This window comes from Barbatula barbatula (assembly GCF_947034865.1).
Source record: "Barbatula barbatula genome assembly, chromosome: 1".
Lineage (NCBI taxonomy): Eukaryota > Metazoa > Chordata > Actinopteri > Cypriniformes > Nemacheilidae > Barbatula > Barbatula barbatula.
The window spans coordinates 7,399,751-7,417,128 of NC_136766.1; the positions used below are offsets into that span (position 1 = coordinate 7,399,751).

Genomic DNA, 17,378 nt, shown 5'->3' on the forward strand with positions numbered 1-17,378 from the left:
GCCTATGTCTCCTGGATCAAAGTTCAGAGCTTAACTTTTTGTTGTCCATGGTTCCTTCAATGATTTATTATAAAATTTACAATTTCAAATTTCAGAACTTAGACAACTCCATATTTCTGAAGCATTTTATTCATACAAAACATTGTATTACGCCAGCATCAATCATAATTTGACAGATCATCTCTTGTTTACTGTGCCATCTACCAGGGCTGAGTTCATGCAAGACAGTAATGCATGGGGCAAAGCATCCCTAACACACTTAATTATCCTACCCACAGTTCTCAGAGATTTTAATTTATCCAGTGCAGCAAGTGATAACAAAGTTCGTAATCATAATCATAAACACACGATAATCATAAAGCACAAGTAATTTTTTACTACACTCTTGTTTTTTTCAGGCTGTTAACCTAGTGACTAATGAAACCGAAGTCTCATACATTAAATTATCTCGTATGAAATTGCTTTGTCCATGTTGAAAATAGGGTGGATGTAGTGAAGTATGGGGCCAACAGTCATACGGGAGCACCAACAGAATCTTTCCCTGTGGAATTTTCCAGATAGCCTATGTTTTACACGTGCACAGAAAAACACCAACAAATCCTAATGGTTAAACTATATATAACTATATAACTATATATATAAAACATATTGCTACTACGTATTTGCACATATATATAAAAATTGTTATTGTAACTTTTGTTGAAAAATATTTCCACAGAATAATGAAAATAATATTATTCTACTTTCAACTCCATACAACTATTTAACATTCACACGTTTATTCAGATGCATCTTGTTGTTTGTGTGCGACACAGATTCAAATTTGCCGCCAATTCCCGCCCACAACGTCGAATGTGTCATAGGTCATAACAGCCGAAAGAGCAATGATTTGGTCACATGTTTTACACATTTGAATTGACAAACGGTTGTCAGAGACGTCTTCTCAACGGGTTTGCGCGGGTGTTTTCAATTCAATGCTTTTAGGTGAGCCATCCTCGGATATCATCGAGCTGCATTGGCATTTTGGAATAAGGAATGTAATGTTTTCTCCTGCGTTTCGAACGAAGGTAAGAGTGTTTTCAGCGCGATATAAAAAGTATACATTTGTAACTGGTGTGAAATATTTGAATAGTTTTCCCCCTATATTGTATAATTTTCTTGAATTTACTTGTTATACTACTTTTGTTTTCTGTTTTATAATTCAAATGGATTAATGAATCTCACACAATTTTGTTCATATTACTGTTCACAAGTAAGAGAATATAACGTTAAATTAAAGGAACTTTTCTTCGAGTCTTCGTTTAGAGTGGGAGCGTCATCGGTGAAACATCGCGGGGTTTCTCCATACGACGTGCGATCGCATGCACGTTGTTTTTCTCGAGGACGTTTCTCTGGTAAGATGAGTTTTATTGTCCAAATGCAAGTTTTTGCTCCAGTGTGATTTAAGTGATAACAGCATTTGATCGTGTGGATTGTGATGAAGTGTTTAATTGTAATAAGATTATGAAATTCATAATGTGCTTATAATTATATTATTACACCCAGTGTCTACAGGAGAGCGTGAGAGAGAAGCCATTGCCCCGTTGATCCACTGATGATGTGGTCTGTTAACAGGTATGTTGTTTGATTAGTTAAATTTTATGAAAGAAAATAGATCTGGTTGACTGTTAATAAACATGTATTGTACATAGTGTTTTAAGAATCCATTTGAATGATTCGTGCTGTGCATGACGCACGTGGTGAGGCCTGCACATGGTGTAGGTTCTAAATGTAGTGAATGTTTCATTTGGATGATAGGTATGGCATTGTAATTGTTTCATTAGCATAATAAATCATTTGCATATTCTAGTCTTAAAGCGATAGTTCACCCTGAAATTAAAATTAGCCCATGATTTACTCACATTCTAAGTGTATATAACCTTTCAGACGAATACATTCATATTAACAAATGCCCTGGCTCTTCCCAGCTTTATAATGGAAGTGAATGGGTGTAAAAGTGCATCTATCCGTGATAAAAGTGAAACTCTGGATGTTTTCGTTCACTTAGATCTGTTACACACGAAAGCTATGAAAGGTAATTTTCAAAATTCTATAATGGGGCACTTTAATATAACTCCGATTGTATTTGTCTGAAAGATGAATGTCATATACACCTAGGATTGCTTGAGGGTGAGTAAATCACAGGCTAAATGTCATTTTTGGGTGAACTACCAATGCCATACAAAATATCCATGTCTTTCGTTTCTCAGTGGAAGAAAAATAACGTTTTTTTTTTAGGAAAACATTTCTGGACTTTTCTTCACAGAATGTAGTTTAATGGCACCCAATGTTTCTCAGTTCATATCCATGCAGTTTCAAAGGTCTTTGAAGTGCTTCAACGGGCTCAGCACGATACCAGCTGAGGACGAGGGGGTTTTCTAGCGAAACGATCGATTATTTTTATTATAAAAAAATTATATACTTTATATACAATAGTTTAAATTGAGCTCAAGACTGAAGAAGCCGGGAACTACATCCTCATGCTTGGATGGCACCGGCATTGTACCCATATATATAAGTTCAGTTTGTAAACAGTGGTGCGGTACTTCCGCACGTGCATGCGCCGTTGAGCATGATGTCGTAGTTCCCGGCTTATTCAGTCTTGAGCTCAATCCGAACTATTGTATATAAAGTATATAATTGTTTTATAATAAAAATAATTGATCGTTTCGCTAGAAAACCCCCTCGTCCTCAGCTGGTATCGTGCTGAGCCCGTTGAAGCACTTCAAAGACCTTTGAAACTGCATGGATATGAACTGAGAAACATTGGGTCCCATTAAACTACATTCTGTGAAGAAAAGTCCAGAAATGTTTTCCTAAAAAAAACGTTATTTCTCTTCCACTGAGGACAGAAAGACATGGATATCTTGGATGGCATTGGGGTGAGTAAACTTAAGAAATTCATTTTGAGGTGAACTAATCCTTTAATATCAATCATAACAGGTTGTTTCATACCCCTTTTCCACCAACAAGAACCGGGTGCTGGTTCAGACCAGCTCTGCCTTGGTGGAAAAGGGGTATCAGTGTTTACTCCATAATGAGTTTGTACATTTAAAAGAAGCTTAAACTAATCCATTACACCTTAAAGGTGCACTATGTAAGAGTCATTCATGGATAGGGGAAGTCCTAACCCTAAATTTAAATAGTATTTTAAAATATGTCCTCCTTTTGTGATTTCAGGTTATAGATAAACCTGTGCTTGTGGATCTACATCAGATGACCATGACAACCCAGGTGTGGAAATAGGGGACTGTTTTTAATCTGAAATCTGTGTAATCTATGATGAACGATTCTTCTGACACCATATGAATGCATACAGTCGTCTGGCAGAAGCTAGATAATTTTGATTATAAAGTTATAAATATGGATGCTTTTCTTACACAAACGCATCTCTTTGCTTCAGAAGGCCTTTATTAAAGGATTAGTCTACCTCAAAATGAATTTCTTGAGTTTACTCACCCCAATGCCATCCAAGATGTCCATGTCTTTCTTTCTTCAGTGGAAGAGAAATTAAGTTTGAGGAAAACATTTCAGCATTTTTATCAACACAATGGACATCAATCGCAATGCAGTTTCAAATGGCTGTGGACGTCAGGAATAGGGTCTTATTTAGCGAAACGATTGGTAATTTAAAAAAAAAACAGACACACAACATGTATATACTTTTTAACCACAATTATTCGACTTGTGCTTGTGTTGCACCTCGCTGGGCATTACGTCATCACGTTGGAATCGTCACCCGTCATGTCATTTATCGGTGTACTCCGGTTTAAAAAGGCAGGGAAGTGCGACAAATACCATCTCATTTTGTCCTCCAATTTCAAAATTCGTCCGACATCTTTTTTTATTTATTTAAAAGAAATTGCGACGTTTCCAACATGATGACATAATGCCTGGCGCGTTGCAGACCAGCACAAGACAAACATTTATATACTTTTTAACCACAATTGTTCATTTAAAAATGAAAAAAACTGTTTCGCTAGATACTTTATGACCCTATTTCTCAGGTGCGATCGTGCACATCCCTTGAAACTGCATTGATTTGGATTTCAACATTTTGGTTGCGTTTGAAGTCCGTTGAGTGGAGAAAAGTCCTGAAATGTTTTCCTCAAACTTAATTTCTTTTACACTTAAGAAAGGCATGGATATCTTGGATGGCATTGGGGTGAGTAAATTATCAGGAAATTAATTTTGAGGTGAACTAAATCTTTAACCCCCCCAGAGCCCTGTGATTGTTTTTATGATGGATAGATGCACTTTTATGGACTTCAAAACAGAAGCACCTGTTCACTTTAGCTAACCCTTTAAAAAGTATTTTTAACTCTGGACCAAGAAAATGTTTCAGTAATTGCTTTAAAAAAACAGAAGTTCACTAATATCTGTCTGGAAATACAGGAAGGCCTTTCCTACTCTATGGGTATGCTTTTCTTTGAGAACCATGATAAAAGTAGCTTTGGTATGATTTAACTGTGAGCATCACCTTACAGTGTCAGTAAATTTGTAAAATAAATTTAGCAGATATTCATTCATTGATTCTTCTGGCTGACATGTTAGTGTCTTAAAAAAAGTTACCATCAAAATAGCAAAAAACACTCACTCACTCTCACTCACTCATACGGATAGTGAAAACACGTTATTTAGACCCATGCATAGTTCAAAATATTGTGTATTTTAATTCCTTTAAATGTTTTTATTTATCCATTAAAACATTTTATTTGACAATCACTTAATTATCATAATGTAGCTATTTTTTCATGCTCTGCTTGTATTTCTACTGTCCAATTAACATTAAACGTTTGTTTGCAATTCACTAAAATGACTGTTCTGTTTTATTGGAGGTACCCATTACATTTTTATAGATTTTGTTTTACTGGTAGAAATAACATTTCTTAGTTACTATACATTAGATTGGCTATATTTTAACACAAAATATTGTTTCATATAACGACAACTAAATACCTTAATTTACAGATTATGTATGTAGCTAATTTTAAGGTATTTTTAACGTACTATGATTATTTTTGCAATGGCCAATAATTTTAAATATATTTATGTAATATTTTTGTCTTTGATTTTATGTACTTATTGGGGTTTTATCGATTGTTCTTAGTTCTTTTACAAAGATAAACTGTATTTTGAAATTAACAAATAAAAGCCATATATTCACAGAGATTAACCTAAAAGGTAGTTGTTTTTTAATGTATTTTCACATAATAATTACGTTTTCTTACATGTCTTTTTACTTATTTTACAAAGATAAACTGTATTTTGAAAGAATATTACTGTATAAATACAGAGAAACTTGATAAAGTAACAAATAAAAGCCATATATTTACAGAGATTAACCTGAAAGGTAGTTGTTTTTAATGTATTTTCACATAATTATTACGTTTTCTTACATGTCTTTTTACTTATTTTACAAAGATAAACATTATTTTGAAAGAAAATTCCTGTATAAATACAGAGAAACTTGATAAAGTAACAAATAAAAGCCATATATTTACAGAGATTAACCTGAAAGTTAGTTGTTTTTATTGTATTTTCACATAATTATTACGTTTTCTTACATGTCTTTTTACTTATTTTACAAAGATAAACTGTATTTTGAAAGAATATTACTGTATAAATACAGAGAAACTTGATAAAGTAACAAATAAAAGCCATATATTTACAGAGATTAACCTGAAAGGTAGTTGTTTTTAATGTATTTTCACATAATTTATCTGTTTTTCTACAGTTAAATAACAATTATTTACAGTAATACACTGTAATTAAATGAATTATGACTGTAAAATATTCTCTGTATTTTTACGGTTTTTGCATGTAATTTTGAAAAACATTCTTTTACTGTAATTTGACGGAATACGTCTGGCAACTTTGCTGCCAGAGATTTACCGTTTTTTTACGGGTTTTTTTTTTACAGTGTACAATCAATTATTCAAAGTAATCGGACATTAACAAAGTTTTACTCTAATTCTTGTCATGTTTTATTACCTTTTTCTAAACTATAGCGAATAAACTGTGATAATGTGAGAATTTTTTGGTTTGACTTTTTTCATGTTAATGCTATTTATTATTTGCAGTTTTCGGCTGACAAAACTATTTCATTATTGTTTTACTATTTACATTTTGATAGAAAGCCAATAATAGCCTGTCTATCAGGTTACACTTTTGTACGTTTACTGTTTGCAGTTATTGGCTGACAAAACTATTTCATAATTGTTTCACTGTTTGCATTTCGATAGAAAGCCAACAATAGCCTGTTTATCGGGTTACACTTTTACAACTTTTTTATAACCCTGATAATGTCACAACAAGTCAGCTTTCAATGAAGTGAATCTTATTGCCTGGGCAATAATAGTGGAAAGATTTAGTAAATAAATACAAATGTTACAACTAACCCCTGTTAATTGTCAAAAGCAACAGTGCTAAGACCACCTTTAATCCCTTCCAATCTTACGGCGTTTGTAAAATGGACTGGATGGGTGACTGGAGTAATAAATAAACGTGCAAAAAATCATTGTAGCTCAATGAAATGCTGTCAGAGAATTACCCTGGGAGGAAGTGTACTGACATATACATCTCGTCATAATCAGAGTGAAATTGTTAGACGTACTCTGTCTCTGGGCTGTAATGGGCCCGAGCTTGAATGGATGCCATTGTCAGGCCTTTGATGGAGGCGCTGATATCTGGACCCAATTGAAGCCGCGGTCTGTGTGAAACAGGAAACAGAATCCTAACCTCCTGACCTTTGACCTTGGTTTGATGAACCTCTTACACATGTGGCAGGGTGGTAGGGGTCAGTGTGTCCCAGATACCCCTCATCTGCCACAAATCTCCCTCACATTCCATACAAGGCCGACTTGAAACCTGCAGCATTTATTTCCAAGGGGCTCTGAAAGAAAATAAGCACGATGCTTTGTAACACACCAGTTTCCTTTTATTAGATCAGAATGAAAGAGCGTGGCTACACCTGACACTTAACTCATTATAAATTGACACTTTATTATATTGGCAAATAGTTGTCTTTGTAATTTGCTTTGGATATTGCAATGAACAGATGTCAAGGTACATGGAAAGGTTCAAAGGTGCATTCAAAGTCTTTCATTCTCTCAATGCCTTGCTTGCATTTGTCTTAGTGTAGTGGTATAATACAGGAACGGGCTTGTGCTTAAACTCATTTGAGCATTCAGTATGATCTATTCTCCTTCCGAATTTGCCAATATCTTGTTTTTAGAGACATTTGTCTGCCATGGAAACCGTGGCTTTTCACGGTTTCTGTGATTAAAGCCCACTTTCTCTAGCCTTAGTGCTAAAGTGTAACATATGATCGCAAAGCTTGTCAAATTTCACTCCTTTGTTATTTATAAGTCACATCAACACATGCTTGCTGTCTGCTAATTTGTGGAGATGGCAAGAAATAAGTGTGTTTTACTTTAGAACAGTGTGTTTTTATTGACGCCTGACATCACACATTTGAGCTGAAGGGATCATTCCCCCCAAAATAACATTTCTTTGTAAGGTTTATAATGTGAATATTTTAAAATCGATACAATTGTGGTACGACTCATAAAAACGATTGATAAATCACCCAAGAGTATCAGATAGAAACCATGTGCTGCTTGTTGAAAGCAATTTTGCAGTAAAATCACGTTGGCCATCATGTAATCTCAAATTAAAGTCATAATACACTGCCATTGGATTGATTGAACCAACTGAATATTCATTACATAATCAGGGCTGCACGACATGTACAATTATTGAAATATTGTAATTTTACATACTGTGATAGTTTGAAATAAATTATTTTATTACTTTATGAACCTATTTAGGGTTTAGATTGATGCAAAGACCACTAGAGAATGTGAATGTAAACAAGGTATGGTTGTAATATTATTTTCAGTTTCATATCCTGGAGCCCTAATAATCTTGTACGTTCGATTGATCCAAAGATGACCAAAATTAAATTTCTGTGTGAACTATTCCTTGAACTCAAATGTGTGATTAAAAAGGCTGTTTTTAACTCTATTATGTACAGTATGTATTGACAATAATTTTGATTATATGTGTGCATATTTTTCTGATGTCAGTCATCCATTTACACACCTAGGCCGACTATTCAAATGCTGTTTGCAAAAGTGTTTTTGTGCAAAAGTGAGATGCATGTCAAAGGGTCGAAGCGCCAAGTTTGACACCTCCAGCACCTCATGGCTGCTACATTATCACAATAGATGGCTCTCCGTAGACTTTGCCATGGAGCTGTGAACGTCATTGAGTTCCTTCAGCCCCATAGATGTCACATCCTCCATAAACCAGACCCTATTCACAAACATGCCATCCCCTGGCAGCGTCTGTCCTGCTGCAGCACATTGTAAAATGCTGCCCTTCCTTTTGTGTGAACTGTAAGTGCATATGAGGAGCATAGGGGCGAGAGGTGGGGACCAAAGACTCGTGCGGTCGTGTGCGGGGAAGGATGAGGGTGGAGTCCTGTTTACCCCCGCTATTGTCTGTAAGCCAGGAAGGAAGAGTGTCTCAGACCACAAATGAGCGCAGGTCTAACTGTCCCCCGATGCTGTGATCTCACGGGTTGGGGCAAAAGTCCAAATCCCTCTGCTGTATTAAGGATATGGTGCGCACACACACACACACGCCTGTCCTATTTCCACAGTTACTCTGACTGGGATATCAACCAACTATTGTATGCAAATTGTGTAAAGTAGAAGCTTCCTGGCTGTGGCATTGACATTACGTGGCTGTTTTTGCTACTCCTGAAATAGCAAGGGAGAAAGGAAGATCATTGTGGGTTTTCTGCTTGTTTACAAAAACTGGATTGAGATGAAAGCATAAAAGGCAAGCGAGAGTGTGTGTAGGAGTGAACCCCGGTGATATCTTGACTGTTGTCTGCGCTTATCGCACCTCCACCAACAGCTCCACCTCTGTGGCACAACAGATTGGCCCACAGCAGCAGCTTTCCAAAGAACCCATTTACAATTTCTACAGTTAGACTGATAAACAAAGGGCTGGTGACGTGTGCGTGTTTGAGCAGTTACATCAGTGTTTTCTTTAACTTTTTGTGTTGACTTTCTGTAGTGTTTCTACTGTTAACTGGAAAAATTATAATTTTAGGTCTATTGGTGTGAAATAGTCAACTGTAGAATTTACTTGAACTTCATTGTTTTATGTTTGTGCATGTTGTCTGCAGATTTAGCACATTTTATTCCTTTCATTGGTGCAAACCAGCCAAAAAGAGTTCAGTTTCTTAAAGGGCGATTCACTCCCAAAATAAATTCTGTCATCATTTACTCACTTTCATTCAAAAACATATATTTTTCTATGAAATGCAAAAGAAGAGATTTCAAGAAAGAAGGCTTCATTTCCATACAGTCGAAGTCGGGTGCCAGTATGGGTTAACATGGTTCTTTAAAATACAGACGTGCTCAAATGTGTTGGTACCCCTCCACAAAAAAGGAAGAATGCACAATTTTCTCTTAAATAACGTGAAACTGGCAAAACTAACTGGCATCCACCATTTTTTATTCCATATTTAATAGAAATAGAAATCAGATTTTGATTTTTTATTCTATCATAATATTGTAAATAATAAAACAAATGAAAATGTCATGGACAAACATGATGGGACCTCTAACCTAATATTTTGTTGCAAAACCTTTAGAGGCAATCACTGCAAGCAAACGTTTCATGTAGCTCTCAATGAGACTTCTGCACCTGTTAACAGGTAGTTTGGCCCACTCTTCCGAAGCAAACTGCTCCTGCTGTCTCAGCTTTGATGGGTGCCTTCTCCAGACTGCAAGTTTCAGCTCTTTCCATAGATGTTCGATAGGATTCAGATCAAGACTCATAGAAGGCCACTTCAGAGTACTCCAATGTTTTGTTCTTTTCCATTCTTGGGTGATTTTAGCTTTATCCTGTTGATGGACCCATGAGACAGAGCTTTCTGACACTGCGCAGTATGTTTCGCTCCAGAATGCCTTAATAGTCTTGAGGTTCCATTGTGCCCTGCACAGATTCAAGGCACCCTGTGCCAGATGCAGCAAAGCAGGCCCAAAACATAACCGAGCCTCCTCCATGTTTTGCTGTAGGTATGGTGTTCACTTCCTTGAAAGCTTGATTTTTTCATTTGTGAACATAGAGCTGATGTGACTCCCAGAAGGATTGTGGCATGTCAATATGAATTTTAGCAAATTCCAGTCTAGCTTTTTTATGTTTTTTCTGGGTCTTCCATGGAGCCCACCTTTGCTCAAAAGGAGACGGATGGTGCGATCAGAAAATGACGTACCTTCACCTTTTTCTACCATTCACACTATCCTTCTCTTTAATCTCAATCTGTCAATTTTCCTCTTGCTTCTGCACCCAGGGAGGTTGGCTACAATTCCATGGACCTTAAACTTCTTAATAATAACTGTTGTCACAGGAAAACCGAGCTGCTTGAAGATGGTCTTGTAGCCTTTACCTTTACCATGTTTGTCTATTATTTTCTTTCTGAGCTCCTCAGACACCTCTATCCTTTGCTTTCTCTGGTCCATGTTCAGTGTGGTGCACACAATGATACCAAACAGCAAAGTGACTAGTTTTCTCCATTTAAATAGGCAGAAAAACTGATTACAAGATTGGAAACGTGTGATAATAATTAAAGAAACAAATTAGTTTGAAATATCACTATAATCCAATTATGTTTTTCTAAGGGGTACACAACAAATGTGTCCAGACCAAAGGCATGTAAGTATACATGTACAAAGATAATAGACAACAGTCATGCTTTATCAGTCAACAGCTGTCAACTACTTTTCTTATCTTATTTATCTTTTGTCTTTTGTATGATGCACCCTTTGTTCAATGAAAGTGTTAAGAAAAAGGTTAAAAATGTGCTGTAACAAAAGAGGCAGACTTTCACTCTTATACTATTACAGGTATGCATGTAAAAAAACTCGGTTTTCCAGATAATAGCCTGTCTGAAATGTGCATTTGGCAATTTTTTATGAATTAACTGTAAAGTCGCCATAGGAAAAAAAGTCTGACTTTTAATTAGACCAAGAATATGTGTTATGAAAACGGACAGGGTCCATTCATGTTAACTGTGATAACAGGCGTATGCCTGTGCCCCACACAGTGGGCGTGAGGGCTGAGAGTGCAGGCCGCTGCAGAATGCCCCCTTCCAGAGGTGTGCTTGCACTTGAACCATGTTCATCAATAGGAAGGGGGGCTCTTTCTTTCATCTGTCTCTCTCAATGGAGGGCCGATCGGGCCCCTGGTCCCCTGACCCCTTGCCTCTGTCCAATATTGTCACCTAATCCTTTCTTTTCTCCTGCACAATTGCTTCCCCCATCTCAGGGTTTGACTTTTTTCTCTCTCCCCGGTGCCCCCTTCTTTCATTCACGTCTTCCACTCGTAAAGTCCTCCCTCGGTCAGCGTAGATCTCGGTCACCATCTTCCATTCACACCGAACACCCCCTTTCCACAGCTCTTCCTCTCGGACCCTCCCCTTCCTTTTCCCTTCTCAAGATTGTAGGGCTGCAGTGAGTGGGTATCCTATGGGGGATTATGAGCTTAGAAGCTGTTGGCCGTGCAATTGTGAGAGAGGTGGACGTAGGAATGCACCAGAGGTGGGCAGACGGACAGCCATGGGAGAGGAATAGGGCAGCGGGGCTGGGGGTCCTGCTTTTGGTGCTGAGAATCAGGGGGAATATGATAATGCAGAAAGATTTAAGAATGAAACCTGACGATCCTTAGTATGTTTTTATTATAATCATTGAAAAGGCTTGAAGACAATACAGTTTGAAGAATGGTATATAACAGTGAATTTTTTAAATCACACCAGAGATGCAAAATGAGCTCTACATGCACATCTACGTAAAGCAGACGCTCTAGCAGTTGACACGTATGTCCACTATCACACTGTATACCGCCAAACAAGCCCTGCTTCTTATCATCTTGGTAAGAAAGACATGTTTGTGATACATTTTTTAGATTACACGCATGCTGCTGTGGACGATGACTATGCTCGAAATCTACACTCATAAATTCCACTGGATTCAAATGGAAGTCAGGTTCAGATATCAAAGTTGTCACGTTAAAATGATCCATACATCTGAAATCCCTACCTCCATTCTGTAATAGGCAAGAAATTTGTACCTTGCAGAGCCACCAAAATTATAGTTATATTCATTATTAAATAACAAATACAGGAAATCTGCGGAACCAATAAAGGTTCAAAGAAATGTGTTCCTTGTGGTTAAATTGTACATTCAAATTGGTTTAAATAACTTGCTGGCACGTCAGACAAGAATATGGGTCACATAAAATGATTTAATGGTCATTATTAGGTACTTCTTTTAATTCAGTATATGCTGTCACAGTACATGATTTTGGATACAGGGAATGGTGAGATGTTCTACAATGACACGAGTACTTGCTATACTTACATTGATAAAAATAAGTTATTTGTATTTACTTTATTCTGTGTTGTTTATACAGAATGTATTATTTTATATAGTTATAAATTGTTAAAATGTATTATAATTTCAATTTCCTTTATTCAATCTAAATTACAGTAAAATTGACCTTTTACTGTAATTTAAACTTTGGCTTGACTTTAACTTGTGTTAAAAATGCTCAAAATCTACTTTTACTTTACTTTCAGGCAAGCAAAAAGGCTAGAAACTATTTGTGTCTATCTATTCGTTATGTTTTCACTAATATGGTAAACCATAACATATCAGAAGTCTTAGTCACAAATAATTCCAGAGTTAATCACTGAATGTATTGCTCCCTTCTCCTGCCACATGAAACAGCCAGATCCTTGATTTTTAGACCACAGGGTGTTTGTTACATGACTATATTATGTGGATCTACATGTACTCGCTGCGGTTTTAACTGGGCTCTGGTATGTGTGAAAATGTGGTTAAATGTAATCTCAACTATTCCACAACCCATTGACATTTGCTGACTTACCGTCTGTGATTCTGCTTCTACATCCGTGGTTCAGTTGTTAGTTGTAATGACTAAGCAGGAAGTTATTAGTATGAAGTTTGGACAAATGTCCCCATGTCAACTGACAAAAACAAAGTATCACAATTTTCCTCCAAGAGTTGTGGGTCTTCATAAAAGGTTTCAGCTTAATCATTTTGCATATTCTTTGTTAATTTCATCCCTCTCAAACAAGCAACTTATGTTTTTTACTCCTAACGCTTCTGCTTTGCATCTCAGCTTGATGGATGTCATCATTTTGCATATTCTCCTACAATTTTGTCCCTTTCAGACAAAGAAGTAACAAGACCTCTTTCCCCCCTTCAGGCTCCTGCTTCGCAGATGGTCTTCGGTGACTCGCATGCCGTCTGACTGGGCTTTCTGGCCAGTGCCTTCACTGGGTGGCATGGTTCTCTTTTCTGTCTCCTCTCTTATGGGCTTTTTCTCATGTATATCTCTATCATTTTAGGCCCTTAATGAGGATTGGATGAGCCCATTGATGTTTTCGGGGTCTTGGGGCCCGCTGTCCGCATGCCTCTCAATGAAGTCTCCTAGTAGCAGCCATCAACCTCTTTCTTCCTGGGGTTATTGTCACCCCTGAAAGTGACTTACTTCAGGCCTAGGGTGCTTTTCTGGCTCACTGTCTTTGTCTACCTCTCCACATCTCATTTTCTTTTTCTCTTCCACCACTAGCCGTTACTGCTTGAATAGCTAATAGTGGCCTCCTGCCAATGGACCTCATCCGATCTTGACCCCCACCCCTTTTCACAAGAGCGCACACGCACACATCCTTACCACATATCGCAAGGAAAACGTACTTTTCCGTTACGGATTACGATCCATTGATGTGCCACAACCCCTCAAAGCTACTTGTATTTTACTTTAAGTCAACTTTTGTATGCCAGCGCCACGTTTTCACATCGGTGTGAGTAGACCGTCCGCCGCTCTGTCACATCAGTCCTCACTCAGTCCCCAAGGGCCCGGCAGCTGCCATTTCTGCGGCTGTTCCTGTAAAGCCGGTCGTTTCCACGAACTTCACGGCCATGAGCTTCCCTTTTGCTCTCTTGAATGAAAAGGAAAGCATTACAAAACCTCCTATGATTTTATGCACCTGTTCACTGCAAATCAGATCTATATGTTGACATGAATAGCACAGTAACAGTAAGATTTTACATTAGCATTCTTAACAGACTTTATCTGGAATTACATTTGAAACTTTAGGCTTATTTTTGTTGTTTATTGATCAATTTTTTGTTTTTAGATTGTAATCAATAAAAGGTTATTTAAAGAGATTGTTCACCCAAAAATGAAAATTCTGTCATTCAGCAGCCACATAGTTTTTTAAAATGGCCATAACTTTATAAAAGACACATAAAGCTGTACGATTATTTCCGAAAACGGCGGGACAAAATTATGTGCGCACACAGTGCACACCTCTTTAAGAATTTGAATGCAGGTCCACTAAATCAAGATTTCCGTCTGTTTATTCAACATACACATGTATTGTCAATGGACAGTGGTATCTATAAAACAGGAAGTTATGTCACAGAAATGACACCTGTTTTCCCTCACGACATGACTTTGCGTTTATATTGTTACACACATTCATTATGACACAAAATGAATGAATTAATAAACATTCTCACACATTTCTGTGCCTCTGGGTCCAGTTTAATTGGGATAAGAGACTGGGCACCAGAGCTCGACAAACACAGGCACATCTGTGAAATACTGCCATTACCTCTTTCACATGTGATCACAATGCTCTGTAATGCTTGTCACACCAGCAGCCCGCCGCTTCACCTCCAGCTGTCCCTCACGCATCCCGCGGCTTCGCCGTGATCAATCGAGCCCACGGGCCCTGCGCCATCTCCTGCAGGCCGCAACCCGATACGAACCTCGATACATCTCCTTGCTGGGGTCTTCGGTTTCTGCAGATGCAGTACCCGAGAGGCCCCCCTCCCTCCTTTTTCTCTGGGTGCTCAGGACCGGACAGCGTGCGGAAATCGGCCCTGATTTACACGCAACAGCTGCAGAGAAGAGAGACTCTTTTGATCGGCTGCAGCGACGTCGATATCGCCCCCGTGCATTTCACCTGTCATGGAACTCAGAGCATAAAGACTTGCTCAAAAGTTTGTGCGCTACAGAACAGAAAGACAGAAGGAGGCATATCCATCACCCCTTGTGTTGGTGTCAGTGTGCCCAGACAATATTTTACCCAAGAGACGTGAATTTAGTGGAGGGCCACACTAGCTATCACAAAGCAAGAGTATGTGCCGGGACACTTAGTTTAAGGATGGTTTTTGCAATGGCAGTTCTATTGTTAAGGAAGTGTGCTGTACTCTTGCCACAGTGCTTTCAAAAACATCATGACATCATGAACAACTGACTGAAATGGCCAGTTCGTACAGATCACTGAAAGAAAGCTAGTGTCTGGCAAAAGTCTCTGGCCTTACTAGAGGTGTTGACAAAGACAAACTACGATTGTACTTTACGTTCTATGTCTTTAAGTTCTTTGTCATTCCGTTTAGATCAAAGTGAGACACTATTCAATGATAGCTTAAAAATGTGAACTGTTTGAAAGTAAATGTTTAACCCTTTAGTGTCTAGTAACAGTATGTGTTCCGAATGACCTGTGAAACACCAGAGAAAAGTTATTTGGATTGTAAGTGGTTTGATCGAGCCACTGGTTTTCTATGTGGCCTGTTAGAGTTTGTGTCTGGTTGCGCCTCATGCAAATCCACATTCCGACATGTTCCTTTGTAGCGAGTGAGTCTTTTATCTGTATTGAGTGTGTCTGACCGTTTTCTTTTCCATCTCCCCCCTCACGCTCTTTCTCTTTTGCTCTCTACATGTAAGCAATGTCCAAATGGTGAACCAAAAATTCTGTCATGTCTTTCAAGAATCCCATCAGAAAATTGTTCTGGCTTATTTGGTCATGAATCCAGCGGATTCAGCCCTGACGGTTCATGAGTCAATAGCACATTAAACTGAAAGTGTCCAAGTTGTAAGTGCTGACTTGAGCTAAATTGGATCAATTTAGACCATCCAAGATTTTGTAGAAAAAACACAGTCAGTATTATTAACAATATCTCTTTTTGTGCTGTAAGGATGAAAGTCGTAAGGGTAAAAAAGAGAATAACACGGTTCATTTTTTGGTAGGCTCCATGTTTGTATAAAGTGCAGTGTTTGTCCTTTCTCTATGGGAACAGTAAATGTTTGTTGTAGTACATTTGTTTTACACTATTGACAGTAGCCAGAGATGTACTGCAGCTGGTCATTTCAGACAGGGTGGCACGGTCCAGGCAGGGTATGAAGGACATCCACCTCTAGGGGGCCAGCAGCCCAGTTGTCTATTCCCACTGACCACTAGATGTGGATTGGCGCTGATCTAAAATTAATGCTGCCTTCAAGTCATGTTGGATTGGTTTGTTTTGTTGGAATTTATTTTTTATTAAGCTTCCAGTGAAATAATAATAATTTAGTGGGTGCATAAGGGAACAAAACTGCATTTCCCTGAATTTCCAGAATGATATAATACATTTACATATAATCTTTTAGGAGACGCTTTTATCCAAAGCGACTTACATATGAGGAAACATTGGAAGCGATTATAACAAGGCAACAAAATAAATAAGTGCATCAAAACTAGTCCATTAAAACCTAGCACAGTATACAAAGCTAAGAATAGTGAGCTTAGTAGTTTTTTTTATATAAGAAGGAAAGGGAAGAGAATTAGGAAAAATCAATCAGCGACATGTTGACGGAAGAGATGTGTTTTTAGGCGTTTTTTAAAGATGGCAACCGAGTCTGCTGATCTTGTCGCAGCAGGTAGATCATTCCACCAATGTGGAACAGATCCAGAGAAGGTACGGGAGAGTGACTTTTTTCCTTTTTGAGTTGGTTCCACTAGTCGATGTTCCTTTGCAGACCGCAGTGATCTGGCAGGAACATAGGTCTACATTAGCGAGTGGAGATACGATGGTGCAGACCCGGTGGTGGTCTTGTAGGCCAGGAGCCTATAAATAATACATAAATACATCAAAATCGAAATAAATAAAAAAGACAGAATGAAAAGTCCAGTTACCCAAGGTGGTCACATTCAGTTACTTGATATAAGTTTATCATAATGAGTATAGAAGTGCTTCAAACCATCTCACATGTGATTTCCGTTGAAATTGAGCTTTCCTGTAGCTCAGTGGTTAGAGCACGGCACTAGCAATGCCAAGGTCATAGGTTTGATCCCAGGGGATTGCACATAGTCAGAAACAAATGTATAATACAATGCAATTTAAGTCGATTTGGATAAAAGCGTCTGCCAAATGCATAAATGTAAATTTTCAATTCATGATTTG

General features: G+C 37.9%; 1 long non-coding RNA gene across 2 annotated transcripts; it reads left to right on the top strand.

Moving 5' to 3' along the window:
* The first annotated feature begins 886 nt into the window (after window positions 1-886).
* LOC306899453 lies at window positions 887-4,851 on the top strand. Of its 2 annotated transcripts, none has more exons than XR_013787211.1 (4): window positions 887-1,067; window positions 1,280-1,394; window positions 1,546-1,614; window positions 3,220-4,851. It is a non-coding gene; the product is annotated as an uncharacterized lncRNA (long non-coding RNA). The 2 variants fall into 2 exon arrangements; XR_013787212.1 differs by having other exon boundaries at window positions 895-1,067; window positions 1,306-1,394.
* Window positions 4,852-17,378: the final 12,527 nt, after the last annotated feature.